An 18,379-nucleotide genomic window follows, 5' to 3' on the forward strand; every position below is an offset into this window, starting at 1 on the left:
GCCAAACTCAATCAAGAGTTGAGCTCCTCAAAAATCAAAGCAATATCAGTGCTTTGATTAGACGTAGCAGCTAGCATTCTGCTGGCATCCCGTCAGCTGTGTGCTTAAGAGATCCATTTGGGAGAACAAGAAGCTTCCTTATTCTCTTCTTTAATAGTCTGAGTTCACTTTGTGCAGTTGTGATCTGATGCAGAGAGAGACGTGTTTGCTGGCAATCAGGTAAAGGCACTTTGAACAGGAATAGGAATCATGAAAGACTCTTCTTTCAGACACCAAGCTTTGTACGAGAATATAGTTTTCTTATCAGTTTACATCCTTTTATAGCCATTTAGTATGATATAGTCTTGGCACTAATACATACTTATATATTAAAACAATTACTTAAAACTACATTAGCTACCCTGAATCATGTAGACTTTGGCCTGAAAATATCATCTATGGCCTTGCCCTTCTCAAAATCAGCAGTCACCCTATCCCTCTTTGGAAGTGATATGGCTGCCAACGCCACATACTATGCAACTTTAGCATTGCAACTACATCCTGTTTGGAAGATCCTCCTTACCAAGTTAGCTGTGCGGGCAATGAGGAGACATAACGGCTTGTCTTACTCCTTAAAAATCAGCTGGAACAACTCTATACAATGAAGTGACTCTTAAGAGATATATTAATTTTCCCTTTATGTACAGTACCACTAAGCGCATACCGTATTTACGTCCCTGCCTGGCAGGAGGCTTGGCGCTCCTTTGCATTGTTAATCCTGCTCCTCAGCATCTTTTACCTGGATTTTTTAAGGAGACGCCTGGAACTTTACAGGAACAGCCTGCTCGGCGCTAGGCGGTGAGAAATGACACAGGGGTGTTGCGGCTCTGCCGAGCCCAGCCTGCGCCGCCCGCGGGAGGGGGGCACGGGGGCGGCGCGGCCGCTCCGCCGGGAAGCGCCCACGGCCGCCGGGGGCGGCGGGAGCCGCTCGGCCGGAGCGTGCGCGCGCCCCCGGGAGGCGGAGCCGCGGCGCGGGCGGGGCTCGGCGGCTCTGCGGCGGGCGGGACGGGCGGTGCGGGGCGCGCTGCCGGCGGGCGGGCAGGGACGGACGGACGGAGAGGAGGGAAGGCAGGGAGGCGCCGGCTCGCCTGCCTGCTCCTCGGTCCGCCGGTTCCGCAGCGCTGCCCGGGCAGCGGAGCCGTGGCCGAAGCAAATGGAGAGGCGGCGCTGAGCGGGCTGCCCTCCGCGGGAGTCGGCAGCCGAGGGCAGCGGCGCGGCGAGAGAGCAATGCCCCTCACTTCTCTGCTTGCGCTGCCCTTGCTCCTTCTCCTCCCTCTCCCGGCTTTGAAGCTTTTGTTTTCCCCGACCGCTGTGATGGCAGGAAACTTCCCGGAGGGATGGGCTCAGGCCGGGCTTGTGCTGCGCCCGGCTCCGCAGGGCTCCGGCCACACCGTGAGGTGAGGCGAGGCGAGCGGCGGCGTCGCGCCGCGGCCGCGGCAGTTCCGCGGGACCGGCTGCCGCTATGCCCGGCCGAGGGGCGGCGGGACGGGCGGCGGGAACGGGGAGAGAGTTGCGCTGAGGACCGCGGGGAGCGCCCACGGCTTTGCCGCTTCCCCCGGCCGCGGTCCCGCCATCGGGAATGCGTTCTAGCCTCGGGAATCCGTGTCCGTGGGCCGGCACTGCTCGGGGGTCGGCGCCCCGAGGAGGCTGCGTGGGCACCGGGAGCCGGGCGCCTCTTCTCCCGGCGGGGCCGCCGGAGCCGTCGGCGGGCAGTGGGGGCGGGAGCGCTGCCGGAGCCGGGTGGGCGCTCTCGGCCGCGTCCCGCGGCCCGTGGAGCCGCCTGTGGGGGGCTTCCTCCGCCCCCGGCGGCGGTGGGGCCGGGCGCGGGGGCCGCGCTTCCGGCCGGGGTTCCGTCCCGGGAGGGGGCCTGGCTCCCCTCGGCTCCCCGGGACCGGCTCTCCGGAACGCTGCTTAGAGGCACGGGGGAGCTGTCTGCTTGCTGTCACCTGCTCGTCAGGCAGATGCTTGTGCTCAACTCTTGAACCTGCCGGTTCGGTACGGTGTGTGTGTGTCGCTCCTGGACAAAAGAAATAGAAGCGTCTCGCTTGGTTTTGATTGTTTTTCATCTGCTTAAAGGAGTGTGTAATTTTTGTTTGGGTGCGCCACATGGTTTTCCAAACTTGTTTTGTAAAAGTCAAATGATACAGTGCAGCCTAGTGTATATATATATATATATATATAACAAAGCATGTGATAAAGTTTTTCTTGTAATTTAACAAAAACACTTTTCCACGGAAACAGTTCATTTACAGGAAGATATAGGTAACGTAGGAATTTTCAGTGGTCAGAGCTAGGCATGGCTGGAAAGTTAGAACCATGCCCAAGAATTGCTTGTCCTTACTGAAATGGATAATGACTGTCCAAGCAGTGGCAAATAGGTTTTGCATAATGCATTTTCTGTGAGACATATTTGCACGTTCTAACATTAGAGCAAAGGCGTCAGAGGCATCAGATTATGAAAAGGGCAGTTTTAAATAGACCATTTCAAGTAAACTGAAAATACAAAGAAATGTCGAAGAGATTTGTGTCAAGATTGGTAAAACAGAATAGCTGCGTATTGTCAGTTGTCAAATGTGGGTTTTTTGTTTTCCTCCTTTCTCAGAGAGTAGCCTTACTATAAGAACGCATTCTAAATGTATAAAACTTTTTTTTTTTTTTAAGTGACAAATTAGAAGTTCATATGCAATCTCTGCCTAATCAGAGGAAACAGGAGGAAGGCAAGATGAAATCTACAAGTTTCTGATTTTCTTCTTGTGTGTCACAATGCGTAGGTGACTTTTGTCAGGTGCTGCTGGTCGGGCATTGCTTGTGTGCTTCATCATTGCATTTGCCACTTTTAAAATATTCCTCTAGGAATAATAGCAGATAAAGCTTGGCGAGGCTGTGATTGCTTCTCTGCAGTTAATGAAATGCACCCAAGACCATTTTCTGGTTCTGAAGCTAAGTGCTGTGGGTTAGGCCTTGTCAATGCTGTTTAATTCTCTTGCCTTCCAGATCAGGAAATTTGCGTGGGAGACCTGTAGCTGGCCTGTGTTAGAAGGATGCTGTGCTGGCGCGTGGCAGCTCAGCGGTCTGTGTGACAGTGAATTCCATTTCCAGGGAATGATTCCTGGCATTGCTTGGTTTACTGGTGTGGACATAGTCTCTGTATCATAGTCTATCTGCAGGTAGCCTCCCTTAACTCTACTCAATTGTAGTGATCTGACTTCCCTGCATTGATGATCTCTGGCGCTATAAAACACTGCTTTTCATAGTCAGCTGCTTAGAAATTACAGGGCTGCTTTCTTCCTTTTTTCTCTGCTTGTGCATGTGTGTGAAGAGGGAGTAGTAGGTGAAGGCTTGGTGCTTTTCCCACTTGTCCATAAGGGAGAGCTAAAGAGGACCAGGAAGAGGCTTACATGACTTGTTCTGGCTTTCTGGGAATGTGCTGTCAGGGCACTGCATGTCCATAAGAAGTCCTGATGGCTAGGTGTGGAGGTCCATGGCCTGCACTCACATGAAACTTCCATAATTACTTTGTCACAAGTAGCAGGTTAAGCAGAGCAAGTTCGGTTTGGGGTTTTTTTTAATGCTCCAAAGGATGTCAGACTTAGTTGGTAAAAATGAGGTGAGGGAAGAGGAAGTGTAACTATCATCTAAGAAATCCTGCTTTAGCATCCAGAAGTAGAGTTTCAGGTCAAAAATGGTCAGGTCGTGCTGCCTCTCATAGACATATAAAATACTTTAATGGAACGGTGTACTTTTTATCTCTGTAATTTGCTGGCAATCTTTATTTTGCTAACCTAGCTAGTAGGACAGTTTGAACTTGAATAGGAAAATTGTTTAACCATCTCATTTCCAGCTGAGGATAGTATTTAGATATTTATGTAGGCCTGAAGTGCATGATGGGACTGGGTTAATGCTCTAAAGTACTTTCCCAAACAGGCAGCTTGGCACAGTGAAATTCTTGTTGATTTCATTAGAATGAAAAAAATCTCATAAATTACAATTTTTAATATTGAGTTATTTCTGGGTGTAGTTAAGGAGAAAGGTGAGGGTTTTTTTTGTTTTGTTTTGTTTTTTTTAAAAAAAATTTTTTTTCTTCCCCTGCCTGTATAAAAGCACTCATTCGGTAAGGTATAGTTACATTTAAACATGTGTTGGAGGTATCTGAGGAGTCCCACTGGTTTGAATGGCACTTTGAGAAATCTCTTGCATAACTGTAACCTAATTTACCTCAATCTAGATGTTTATTATACACAAGCTGTGTTTAAAAGAATATTATCAAGACCACACAAGCACAGAAGAGCTTGGAAATTTAAAGCTTTGAAGTAGTGATGATATGACCTGTGGGAACTGTGCCTTATACCTCTAGGATCCAATTTTTTTCAGAATGCTTTGCATCTCAAATAAGACAACCAAAATTAGTGAACGGTTATGACATTTGCATCTCTCCTGAATTTTCTCCTCCTTGTAGTTACTAAAGTAAGGCTTGAATCATGTTGGTTAAATGTAACATGGTGACACACAATAATTGTGGAGAAAGCAAGGTTTTGAACACTTGTTCATCTTGGTGAGCAATGCACCTTCTGAAAGAAGATGGATTCTATGTGGATAAGTGGTATTTAGTCATGTAGTTAAAGCCTATGTCACAGGGTTTAATTGAAGTCACAGGGTTTAGCTGCTGCTTCTCAAGTCTTCAGAGCTTTCAAACCTTAATTTTTAACATAGTTTTTGGGTGTGTAATTTTCTCAGTGCTTTTTTTTTTTTACTCCTTAAAGAAATAGAAGCAAATGGTGTATTTTTTCTGGGGTATCTTTGATCATTCCTGATGTCCTTAGCAGAGTGAGAATCTCTAAATGGCTCAGGCTGTAACTTTCTAAAATGTAGTGGTAGGTCGTGATCCATGGGTGGATTGACAATGAAGAGAGATAGCAGCCTTTATACATCTGTTATGAAATAACCCACATTACCTCCTAATTTTTATGTAATATAATATAGCTGACTTGAAGCTTTGATGCACAGTTCCCATTCTGTTGGCCACAGGGCGAAGCTGTCTGGTGACTTTACCATTGTTTTCCCTGCAATATTTTATTTACACATTTCTTCCTGGGCTTATTGCCCTGCTGCTTTCTACATTTTTCTGCCACATCCTTTGCTTTGTTGTTTTAATTGATAATTTGTAGTTGCTAGTCACTTCATTTGGCCAATGTGACTATTTTATCCTAATCTAGTGTGCAGCCCTATAGTTGCATGGGTCAGGTTAGCTGGCCAAGCAGATCAGGTCTAGAAAGCAAAGGGGAAACTAGCTTTCATATCCAGTGCCTGGATTTTGCAGACTGTTGTGATGAAATTATCACTGTTATAACCTAGGTGAACTGAGGCTGGGGCATAGAACTACAGAATAATTGAGATTAGAAGAGACCTCCATAGGTCATGTTGGCCACCACTCTGCTCAGAGCTGAGTCTGGTTGAAAGTTAGATGGGGTTGCTCAGGGTCACGTCCACTTGAGTTTTAAATATTACGCAGCCTGTGTGAGTAACCTGTTCCAGTGTTTGACCACTGTCATGATGAAGTCTTTTCCTTAAGGCCTAATTGAAGTAACTATACTGTAGCTTGTGTCGATTGTCCTGGTCCTTTTTTGTGACCCTCCAAGAAGAATGAGGTTCTTGTGCTCTTAAAAGCAACAAATATTTTTCTAATGCTTAATAGCACACTTTCTGTTAGGAATATAGATAACTTTTGCCAAGTATATAAAAAACAATTCTGTTCCAGCCATGGTTGCACACCTTATTCAGTAACAGGCTGATCAAATCAGTTGGATTACTTTTTTGATTATGGGGCAAAAGAAAAGTCTTTTGCTAGCCTTGCTTTTTGAAACAGATTAGATGTTTGAAATTTCTCCTTTCTCACACATGATCATGCATTGTATTTTCCATCAGGAGACTGCCTCATAGTGTCTAGTGAATAGATGCTGGTGGTTTAGGAGATAAATCTAAGTCTTTAAGCTGGGCTTCAGAAAGCCAGCTATGTCATCGTGTAATTTTTTTTCCCACCTTGTTAGGTGTATGGACCCCTGCATAGCAAATTTAAACCCACTGACTGCAGGCTGCTTTTGAGGGCTCTGTTAGAAATTATCTGCAGAGTACTACACTGACACTGAGGAAGTCTCAACTAGCCTTTTAGGCACAGTCGGTGGGGAGAAAAATAAGGCTGTTCAGAAAGTAGTTTATTCTGCCTATGGCTGTATTAGTTGCTCAGTGTCTCTCTGCTTTGTATCATTAGAGTCTCAATGGCTCTTAGCCTTTCTATCCAGCTTTCAGGACAGCTACGTTTAGGTGAGGTTAATTTTTAGTGATCACTTTTCCAGTCCTTTATTTTCTTGTCATTGCTCAGTATATGATGACATGTCTAACTTGCAGCATATTCTGAATGCTTAATAATTAACTTCAATGTGTATTTCTTTTATGGTGATGTTCACCTCTGTATCTCAGCTCTTTAGGAAAAGTTAAATTATCTTCATAGCCCTACTGTCTTGTGCAAGTTATCCTCCCTTTTAAACAGGCAAAAAAATGATGGGATGGGGGCAGAAGATTTCACAAACATGAGGTGGTCGGTTTTGATTGCTTTGAGCGCAAGGGGAAAACCATGCAACCAAGCAGAAGAAAAAGCCTGTGTTTTTAATGCAAATTGTGAAATAATAATCCTGTCTTTCTAAAGCTGTCTTAGAACTTCAAAACCTGATACTACTCAGAAGTGGTTATTGCTACTAGTTTTCCTCATCAATGCTGTAATTCATAGAATTGTCCCTTTCAAAGGATTGTACAACATTCATTTTGTATAATGATAGACAGACACAGGTATATTGTGAAAAATAGAGATTACTTTCTTTTTGTCAAAGACTTGAAATGTAATTTGAAGACACGTTATATATCCTGATTAAGTTCTTTTTTTCAGTAGATAATACTCCAACAAGCCTTTTATTACATGATCATTTTGATTTTGACTCTTCTGTCAGTTGTCACTTCTGAATTTTCTCTAGACCATTTTCTTGAGTCTTATGTGAAACTTGTGGATGTGTTTAAAAGCATTGAACATATACACACGGTATTTTGATATTATTAACTGTATGTTCATATGCTTTTGCATATATGAACTCCAAAGTGCAGATAGTGATTTAAAATTCATATCCAAATTTCCTGTGCTTTATCCTATTACCAAAATGACTTTAGGAACCAAAGTAAATCTCCAAACAAAAATCCAAACTTCCCAAATCTAGCTAAAGTCACGTTATGAAACATAGAAGATGTGTATGCTGTATTTGTGCTTCCATTCGCTCAGTGAACACATGCCCACTAGCACCCCAGACCTTCATTTGCTTGAGTACTCTGGGAAAATCATGTAGCCTGGAAAGGAACTACTTCTTTATTTTTGAAGCAAAATCAGCTGAATTGCAGTGATGCCTCCCACCACATGCCTTATTTCTGGTTTGAAGGGTTTGTGAGTTGGTAGAGCTGAGAAAAGCTAATTCTATCCTTTACACGGCTGAATTCATTCAGCATGGCTGCTCAAGCTCCAAGTGTGTCACTTATGATAAGGAGGTGACATTTAAAAGAAATTTGGCAATATTTGATAATGCCTCATAAAGGCATGTTGAGAGTATTTATGACAGGGAGAAGTTGTACAATGCATTACTGATATTGGGACATCTGCATCTGCTGTCAGAAGTATCCGTTGCATTTATTGTGATGCTAGGGATGGGGTTGAGTGCATTTGCTGACTGAAGTTAGGAGTGTTTTCCCTCCCCGTTCCCTTCATTTTGATAAGAAGGCAATTTCCGACTGCATTCATCTTTTCTGGAGATAACAAATCAAAGCATGAAATCTCAGGTAATAGCACTTATGCTGTTAAACCGTCAGATCCAAATGGAGTGGATTAAATGTGTGTTTTCAAGGCCGCCACAAATGATAGACTTGAAAAGGCATCTTCGTGGTACACTGCCAATACGGTGATACACTTAAAGCTATTATCAGCAAGGCTGAAAATAAAATAGCCCTGGAATATTCTCTCTGGGTTTTTTGCACTGTTTGCAAAGTCTTTCTCTGTTCTTGGTTATGTAGCTATTTGAATAAATAATCAGATTGTTTCTTGATGCCAGTATAAAGGAGTGTGAATTAGGCATTGGGTCAGAGGCTGACCAGCTGCTTTGGTGGTCTTCCAAGATTTCACACTTCTGAAATGATGGGAATGTTGATTCTGTTGTGGTGTTTGTGGGATCCTGGCAAGCTCCAGAGCACACTGAGGATCCCAGCATCTTAACTCCAGGGAGGAGAGTCCTGATGAATCCCTCTGTTAGGAGGCTGGTGTCAGCTGCTGACAGGGCAATTTCTGTAGTTTGCTGAGACTACAGAATTGCAGAATATACCTATTAAGGATTTATGTTGCTCTTACGTAGAAGCATGAGTTAGATTTTCAGGCAGACATGTGCAGGCCATTATAGGTACCCAGAGGTGTTTATATACAGTACTGTTACAAAATAAAGAGAAATAAAATAGATACATGAATTGTTTAGGTGAATTCACTTTCCAGAAATGCATGTTCTGTCTGACTGCTGAGTAAGCTTATGTGGTTACCTCAAAGCTGTGTTGAAATTAGGTGAGATCAGTATCAGCCCTAGCAGGAAGAAAAGGAATAGGGGGATGGTGTGTGTAAAACCAGATGCTGATAAGGAAACAGACTTCCCTAAGGTCTGAGGTTGGGGCTTCATATTGATAAGCACTTGCCAGTTTTGCCAGCCGTGGCCAAAAGGCCTACCCACTTCATTGCTCAGCTTGCTCAAATCTCTTGTCATTGCTGTTAGCAGGGTAGGCAATGTGGGCTTGTGTGCCACCGCTGTACAGCTGAGTCACGCAAAGTTGTGCAGAACTGGAATGGTTCCCTGTGTGCCGGAGGTATTCTGTGAGTTAAAAACTGGCTTGCTGTTGATGAGTCTTGGAGATACAGGCGGTGGTGATTCTATTCTACGTGACTAGATATGTAGAATATCCTTTGCAAAGTTGAAGTTGCCAAATTCATTCAAAGCAGTGCATGTTTAAGATACATTTTGTGGTTTTAAGTTGTATCCATTCATTCTGGTGATAGAAGGTCTGATGTTACCCAGTTCATTGGGAAATTGCCAGTTACCCTCCAGTTCTTAACCTGGTTTTCCTGAATATTTTGAACCTGTTATTTTTACACTCTTAATGTTTAAAGTTGCTGTTGTGGACTGGATTTTTAGTCTAGTTAGTGTAGATGATGTTTATAGTTTTAGATACAAAAAGTTGAAGAGTAAGTACTTTTAAGATAAGTGGCTCTACTTTCTAACGTGATCAACTTTCATCAGGCTTTTTTGGCTGCCATTAATGGCATTGCATCCTAGATCTTGCAATTTACTTCTCTTTGAAAAGTCTTAAGAGAACTGGTTGACCAGGTGCAGTTCTGAAGGCCTCTTTAACTGGACATGGTGAGACAAAGATGAAGTATTTTCAATTCTGTAACTCTTGGTGGAAGATATTCTCAGTATGGGAAGCAGCTTTTCAAACTAGAGCAGCGAGAATTTGCGCGTGTGTTTTAAGGACATTATCGCCTTTTCAGATTCATTTATATGCTCAGTAATCACGATGACTGTTTAAAATATAAATGGTTTTGGGCCTATTTCCGGTGTACAGGAGGATATGGTTTGAGAATTTAGCTTTCTGCAGCCAGATGGATTATAGTGTTGCTAAGGAAACAGACTATAAATGAAGTGGCAACTGGGTGTCCCTAGAATATCAGACTGCTTGAAGCTGGTATTTTAAACTCATTTAGGTGGGTAGCTAGATGATGTGATGAGAAGTTGATTTCCTGTATGGTTCATTAATTTTCATGGCTTTGTTAGTATTTACAAAGGGTACCTTAACTTCCCACTCAAACTACCTGCCTTGAGGGTCACTGAACAAAAACTTGCTATGGAAATTGGAAAATGAACAGAAGCTGTACAGTGAAACAGGTTCTAAAATAATCATTCAAACTACTGGCTAGTGGATGGATAACTGTGTTTAAAGACCTGGCAGCAGTATGGTCTGACTGAAAACCTGATATGATGAAGTGAGCTGAGTTGCTTCAGAGTACTTGGGAAAGAACAGAGCTTCTACAGACCTGGTGAAGTTACAGGTTTTGACCTTCATGTATAAACATCTATACTACAGCTATTTGATACATGTACATGAAGTTGCTCAGAGCAAGGGAATTAATGAATTGTGGTTTTGATGCTTGCTCTGCCTGAGAAGATAACTGACTCTTTTTTTCCTAGTGCTTTTGCTGAAAATGTATCAGGTTTCCAGACCAGGGTTAATGAGTGATACTGCAATGGTGGTGTTCTTGTGGGTTTTTTCCCTTATCAGTGAAAAGGGCAAGCATACTTGAGCCATTCTAGCTAAGCATGCAGCTAATAGAGATAAAGACTAAAGTAAGCTGAGCCTGCAGGGCAGACAGAAACCTCTCCTATTGATAAGGTGGTCTGGGAGGAGAACAGGTGATGGTTCAGTCTTTGGAGCTTCAGAAATTTGCTTTAGCTACTTCTGTAACAAAAAGGTCTGGAGAGCTCTTGGAAAGACTGAAAATGGTAAGAACTTGACAAGCAAAGATAGTTTGTAAGCTAAATATGAAGTGGAAGGCTGAGGAACGTTTTCAGGTTTGTACAGGTGGTTGGTAGAATTTCCATTCTATGTGTTGTGAATTGAAGTTAAACTGTTTCCAGTAAAACACATTCTGGAAAATGTGTCATTGTTCCAGCAGTGTTAAACCTTCTCAACATGCAGTGTTTGAACTGTTAGCGTATGTTTAAGAGAACTGTTTCTGTTTTTTTCTGCCAGGTAGACAGAAAAAGATCAGAGATCTTTGTGGAGATTGCACTATAACTTTTCTCTCCATGATTGTCAAATGACTGGATTTATTGTATTTATATAAGTGCTGTCAACTGTCACGTCAGTTTGCATACAGATCAGGATCTGCCACTGTCTTTTCGCTGGAGTCATGAAACACTGTTGCTAGGCACAGACTAGAACTTCATGGCATGTAAAACAACTTTTTCCTCTATAATTGCTCCTTTGCTGAGGGGCTTTGGAACTGAGCAAGTTTAATTGTCATGGTGGCTGGGTGTTCCTGATGCCTTGAATCTTTCCTATAAGTCACTCTCTGTGTGCTCATTGTGTGGTGGGAAGAGCAGTAGGACCCATGAGAGGCTGTTGATACAGAGCTTTTTTCTTTTTTTCTGCTGAGTTGAAAATATAGGAGAAGCTTTACTTCTGATTTTATCTGTGTTGGTTTTTTATGTCTTATGTTGAATACTGTTAATTTCAGTAGTATCATTGAGGTCTATAAAGAGATTTACAGAGAGCATAGAGGCCAGGGTTTAATTTTCTGATATCAAGGCAGATGTCATTGCACTTGTTTTCCTATAAATCATGCCCGCAACTTTGAGTCGTTTCTTACTTTTGTGTGTTGCGGTGTTTTAAAAGGCTTCTCTTGGTCTGAATCTTTCAGCTTTTACAGAGTAGTTGTAATTGAATTAGAACTTATATATTATATTTATGCTATTTAAAGTTATCCTGGGTGCAGGATGATAAATTCCCTACAGCATTTTCTCAGGTTCAATGTCATATCTAAATCAAGGCTAAATGAAGTTCTCTGTAACTGAAGAAACACAGTTACTATTTGCAGAATTCGTAAGTTGAGCATACTTAAACAGCCTTTGGCTGAGTAGGGAAATATGATCTTTAGCTACCAAAGTGGAAGACAACAGGAAATAAGGGATTACACCTTTCTGGTAAGGTAATACTTCTCTTTGGAGGTTTGAAGGATTTGGGATGTTTTTATTTTTCAGTGGTTTATTTTGGTTGGTTGGTTTGTTGTTCTTTTTGGGTGTGTGTGTTTTTTCAGATTTTTGGATTTTTATTTCTCTACTTTTTAAAAATAGTGTGAAAATCCCTAACTTATTACTGAAGGAGCTTTTCTATGGAAAGAAACCCTTCTTAAATATGAAGTTTGTGAACTCAGAACTGCTGTAACTGTCTATGGAAGGCATTTGATTTGATCCTCTGCTTACTTAAAAGGTCCCAAGTAGCACAGAACTAATGAGTAGTACAAAATCCCTTTGATTAACTGTAAATTTATTTGTAACAAGGAATTGTGAGGTACTTTCAAAAAGTGTTCCTGGAAAGGATTTGAATTCTTCAGTTGATGCACATATTTGTTTGCTTTGCATTTTTATAATTAAAAAGCCCAGGAAAAAATTGAAGTACCGATCTCTTGTATTACATGAAAAAAATGTGTGCTTTAAAAATCATCCGATTAGCTCATTTAAGTGTTTTTGGTTTGCAAATGTAATGAGTTTTTTTATCTCCTTGGGATGCAGGTTACAAGCCCTGCTTGTTGGGTCTGTACAGAAGTTGTTAGTGCCTGTATTGCGTAGGGTCTGAATGTCTGTAGTACATCATCTCACCCTGAGAGTTGTCCAGATGGGAAGTCTTAATTTAATTGTCTTTTAATCTCTAGTGTGAATAGATTTCTGACTAGGATTGTTTCTCCAAAATAGTTGCTGTCTTAAAAGTTTTATTCCAGTTGGTTGACATGACCAGAAATAATTCTGAAGCTATCAAATCAATTAGATGACACAGGTAACTGTCAAGAATTTGATCATTTATTTATTCTCTGTTTCTGTATTAGGAAAAGTAAGTTACTATTGTAACATATAGCTGATTTTTAATAGACTAATTTAGACCAAAAGCAAAGTGTAGGGTAAATTTGGGGAAAAAAATCAAAGGAACCTTATAACTTAGATTATTTTCTTGTATTAAGCACTTTATGTTTGCCTTTGGTTGAATAGAGATGATAATAAGTATTGGAAATGTATGTGTATATATATGAGAAGAAAGGTTATAATATAAATAGGCATGTAAAGTAAATATTTGTTAAATTCTCAGCCAAATATTGCCATTGCAGCCTTTGAGCACTCTCAGAGCAGGATGCTGTGAGTGGGAGTCGCCTCATTTAACTTGGTACCAGCACCTCTTCCATGTGAGCCAAGGACCAAGAAGTGAGATTCATAACAGCTGTATCGCAGCAGCAAGACTCCTGGGCAGGCACAGAACATGGCTCTTGCATGTCCTGAATCCCTGAGGGAAAAGCAGAAGCAGGGCTAATTGCTTTGCCCTGAGAGCTAAATCAAATCCCAGGAACTTGTGGGTAGCGCACTATATGAAGGGTGTACACTTCTGGTCATTGTAATCACCTTTTCATTAGCATCCCTGCATCTTTTTATAAAGAGATGAATTTTTGTTAAAATAAATTTTGTTTCAAGAAACAGGTATCTTTTTCTCTGGGAGAGACAGCTTAAATTCCACCAGTGTAGAGTGCTGCTGCTGGCATTACCATTTTTATAAGCTGAATTTTGTAAGCCCTCGCTTACAAAAGAAGACAATGTGCAACAGCTGTTGTCCAAACTACTGACAAAAAAATTCCTCTTCCCCTGTTTTTAGCAGAAGGCAATGCAGTAGTGTATGTTGGGTATACTGGGGCACTGTAGAGGCGATAAGAATGATGTAATGCAAAGAGCCTTTAGATCTTTACCTTAAGGTATATGAAGGTGGAACATTTTCACAGAGCTCAGTCTTTCATTCTGAGAATATTAGTGGAGGAGTTTCTGTAGTTGAAAAGCCAAAATAGCCTTAGGACAACTCTCTTAAAGCTTTTTGACTTGAAGTGGACTTTTTTACTTGGTAATTATCTTATGATGGACTGACTCTTGTGAAGGAGGTAAGCTTTTGGTATCTCAGTTCATTGTTGCCTGTGGTTTGACTTAGTATCCCAAGAAAATGTTAGGAAAACTTGATAAAATATGGCTATACACAAGGCATGAGGAGACACAGAGAATTGTCAGTAAAGTATCTAACAAAATTACGGCTCATTTGAAAAGCAATTTCATAATATTTCTTATCTTCTCTAGGCTCTTGCGAAGTTTTTAATGTAATCTGAATACTTGTGGGAAACACCTTTAAGTTTAATTATGTTTAAGATCTTTGTGATTTTAGTTCCAGTATTTCAGTTCTTTGGAAATGACAGCTCCTGGTTTGGGGAATCAAATTAGAGATGCAGATTTTTCTGAGATCATCAGTAAGTACAGGTTTTGCACCATTCTTGCTTGTGGCACGGGAGTGACTGTCTGGAATTAAAATACCTCTTAGTATGTAGAAGTTAAATCTGCATCTTAAGCCTTGGTCTGTGTTCCCCAGCATCTTACAGCTTCAGGCCAGAAATGTGAAGCTTTTAAATTTGTTTGCCAGGGTCTGTTTGAGTCCAGTTTATTCCTTCTACTTTGGGAGCTGGGTTCAGGAATGAGTGAATGAAGGAGGAAAAGGTCAGGACTGCCCCTTCAGTAGCTCTGCCAAGTCTGAATGCTGATATCATCAAGATTGTAATTCCACAAGTAGAGCTCTTTGCAGGATCAGGAGTCCTTGCACTCAAATTTCATGAAGGGTTACAAAAGCTTTTTCCCTCTGTTCTTAGAAAAAAGCCTGACTAATCATTTATAATGGAGTGAAAAAAAAGGAATTTCATTATGAAACAGTGTTAACCCCTACCTGTCAACAGAAAACTACCCAAAGCAGTCTTGCCCAGCAAGCTCTGCAAGGTACTCCAATTTAACAAAATTTTACAGATTCACTTTAAAAAAGTACTTCTGTTTTTTTCCTTCTTGGAGGCTTGGAGTGAAAGAATTTCCTAGTTCATTGTGATGTTTCAGATGCTTGTCTAAGCTGATTTAAAGACAGTTTTATTTTAGTGAGAGTTGGGAATTTTCCTATGATCATGATTGGGTAGAGATTGGAAATGGCTCTTGTGTCAGAGGATGCACTTGTCTGTTGGAAAGATCTTGCAGGTTATTGAAGTATTTAATCTTGTCCAGGCCCCTGGTAGTTTTCTGCCTCCTTGCAAACCTGTTCACTTCTTTGACACTTCAGAAAGCAGAAGGCTACCAGTTTATATGACTTACCTCACTAAAAAGGCAACAAACCAAATGGAGAATGTCTGTAGTAATCCAATTGCTATATTTTATCTCTTTTATACATATGTATATCTGAGAATTGTTTTCCTTCCCTCTTTGTTCTGTGGAATAAATGCAAAGACCTAATTTTTGTGCTTATGGAAAACAACTTGTACTAATAGATTATCAGAAAAATCTTTCAGACACCGGCTTCCCTTGTGGCTAGATAATGTGTTCTGCGGAAGGCAGATGTCTCAGCAGACTCCAGTCTGGCAAATCAAGCCTTATGTTTTGGGTGTTTGAAGTCCGTGTTGAGTTGGCTGCAGATACAGAAACTCAGCACTGTATGATTGGAAGGGTCAGTACATTGTGGGCATTCTTAGAGTGCAGCTTGTTGTTGCTGCTTCCCTTGCTGAAGCCCATTTCAACTCATTGCCTCGTTTGTCCTTCAGCCCCTGTGTGCATCATTTATTTAGAAACCTGTTTCTGAAGGATCCTGATATCTTTTGTTCCAGTGTGGAGGTGACTTTGAGATGCTCCTAAAGCTTATTCTTGCAGAAATTAAGTTATGTAGCTGCTTAAAAACAAGCATGTAAACTGTCCCATATATTTGTCCTCTTGATATATATATATATAAAAATATATAAATTAATTAAGTCACTTAAAACTATTAGTGTGACATAGACTCAGTTTTCAAGGCTTACTGAAATTTTATGCCTTCCTTTTAAGAGTATAAGGAAAAGTTACCTTGAAAATTGACATTCTCAGTTAAGAACTGATGATACCTGATGGTAACTGAATCTCACATGAACTCATGATAGAATATGCAGCTTTTTAGCTGTGTTAGGCTCAGTTTGCAGAAACAATTTAGCTATCTGAGGTATATTAGCAGTGTGATGAGGATTGATTGGTACAAGCATGTGTAAAGGAAGTGCTGGGATCCTGCATTGAAACTTCAATGATTTATTCGTCCTCTCTAGACCTGTTTTCTTGTCTTTTTTTTTTTTTCAGTGCTGTTATCTTTGCTGTTTGGGGAAAATTGATCTTCTTTATGATGCTCAGTAGTAGATTTAAATGTTAATGTTTTGAGCATCTTTAAAGATATAAAGATTAGGGTCCTCATGGTTAAGGGTAAGGATTTATTTTGATAGATCCAGTAAGACTTTTGGTAGCTGGCCGCTGCGTGCTTGTCTACAAGTGAAATAAACATAGCTGAATGAGACCTGAAATGACATGTTACTCCAGCCCTGACAGATACTCGTATGAAATGGTGAGATTCTTATGATCCACAGGTGGCATAGCTGAGGATCTCTTTGGTTTGATGAAACTTTCATGCCTTAGTCCTTCCTATCCCTTCTGCCAGAAAGGGGGCATGTAATCTGCCTTCCTTCAGGTGACACACCATATTCTACTTCTCCCAATAAAACTAAAGTTTTATTACAGGGAAAGTTTTGCTCTTGTCCTGCCTTGAGTGTAAATATGTCACTTTTTTTTTTTATTATTATTTTTGGCAGGTTATTGGGAAGAGAATAATTAGCTGAACAAAACAGCACAAGATGGCTTATGATTCCTGCTCTCCATGGGAACCTGTCTGGATTGGTATGTTTGGGTTTTGTGTAATGGTTTTTTGGTTGGTTGGTTGGTTGTTTTTGTTTTTTTTTGCTACACTGACATATAGTGATTGCATGTATAATTCAAAGATCCATTTAAAATTTAGGAATCCAATCTTTTAGGGAGCTTTCAACTTGTTAGTTGCATGTTAATAACTAGGTGGAGACTACGAATTAAAATAGTATGTTTTTGATAATGTTCACTGTTTACTCTTATTCAGGGTACTACAATGCTCACTCAGCTCTTCATCATGATTATCGTTAATGTGACCATTGGACTAGTGGGAAAGTTAGAAGTCAAGAGAAATAAGACAGAACTAGAAATGGACCTAGAACTGCCCAAGAACTTTCACATGATCTGCAAATTGAGAACATGATTTTTCCAAGAGCTAAGAAAATAGAATTATTTTTTACATTTTGAATATTTGTGGTTTACAGCAGTGATAATGATTACCATGACTGACGTTTCTTGACAGTTAATGCTTCTCTGAATTAAGGTCATAAGGAAATATCATCGAGAGGGCAATTAGTTGTACCAAATGACCCAAAGCAGAGGTGACTGTTTCCCACAGTACTTTCCTATGAAAATTGCGACAGCAGTGTTTATAGAGTGGAAAAAAGAACAATTTCCTAAATGAAAGTAATGCCTCTTGTGAATACTTTTATGGGTCATCTACTCATGCAGTGTAGTTGATTAGTTTCAATTTAGGTTATATGTAAATAGGTATTAAAACTGAAAACTGCTGGTTCCTTTTAAGTGAGTAAGAACATTGTCCCTGCTGCTTTGTGCTCTGACTCATTCTTTTCACTGGTGTTAGCAGAAAGGATTCCATTGTAACATGTTCTGCCTGTGCTTAATTGCATAGGAAACAATGCTTGATTCGTATTTAGAGGGGTGTATGTCCTGGGCTGCTTTGTACAATCATGTGGTGTCAGAGAGCTCATACTTGAGTATTTTCTTGTGGAACATAAATTCTTTTGAAAGCAAGATAAGCCCATGTCCTTCATGCTTCTTTTTATTGTTTTCCCCCTAAAAATACTTTGCTTTTTAACTATTTTTTATGTTGCAAAAAATAATTTTTTGCCAAAGTTTGCCTGTAAAATAAAACCATTGGTAGTAGCTATAAAGCATGCAGAAGCTTCTGGGACCACTTAAAATATCCCAAAGAAATAGGATCACTGTACCAGGCAGTGTTGCCTTCAGATTTATGAATAAGAATGATTTTTATGTGCTGGATGAAATCTTGGTGCTGGTCAGTACTGCCAATATGTTCTTGCTTTTAGCAAACAAATTTATTAAGTCACTGAACATTTTGGCAGCTGTTCATAGTGTGTTCTGATCAGCGTTAAACTTAACTGTTATTATGGCACGGTTATTTTCCTTCCTTTGTCTTTTTTGGAGTTCCTGACTTTGATTGATGTCAGCTTTGCATATAACATATAATCTTTATTTCCAGTTGAGCATGCTATCCAAATTTTGAACAGCAACCTTTTAGCTTCTAAAGCTGTTAAAAACAGACGCCATAGTTCTAGCAGTAATTATATTTGATGAATGAAATTTGTGTGTTATTTAGCTTTAAGTATGTACTTCATTGAAATAATTGTGTCTATTATGTTCCATAAAAAGAAAGTTGTGTGTGAGTGAGAACCTTGCTTTAGAGAAAATGTGCATACACAGTAAATTTCGGCACT

At 40.6% G+C, this 18,379-nt stretch overlaps 1 protein-coding gene across 3 annotated transcripts in view; it reads left to right on the forward strand.

The window, feature by feature from the left end:
* The first annotated feature begins 1,174 nt into the window (after positions 1-1,174).
* The window catches only part of GPR63 (G protein-coupled receptor 63), a 28,304-nt gene continuing 11,099 nt past the window's right edge, over positions 1,175-18,379 (forward strand). For 2 of the 3 annotated variants that reach the window (XM_040060654.2, XM_040060656.2), the window contains exons 1-2: positions 1,175-1,436; positions 16,592-16,676. The gene's annotated coding sequence lies outside the window, so the exon portion shown is untranslated. Of the gene's footprint in view, positions 1,437-1,973; positions 2,035-16,591; positions 16,677-18,379 lie in introns of those variants that run through there. The other variant, XM_040060655.2, reaches the window with a different exon arrangement.

The sequence above is a fragment of the Hirundo rustica genome, chromosome 3 (assembly GCF_015227805.2).
Source record: "Hirundo rustica isolate bHirRus1 chromosome 3, bHirRus1.pri.v3, whole genome shotgun sequence".
Lineage (NCBI taxonomy): Eukaryota > Metazoa > Chordata > Aves > Passeriformes > Hirundinidae > Hirundo > Hirundo rustica.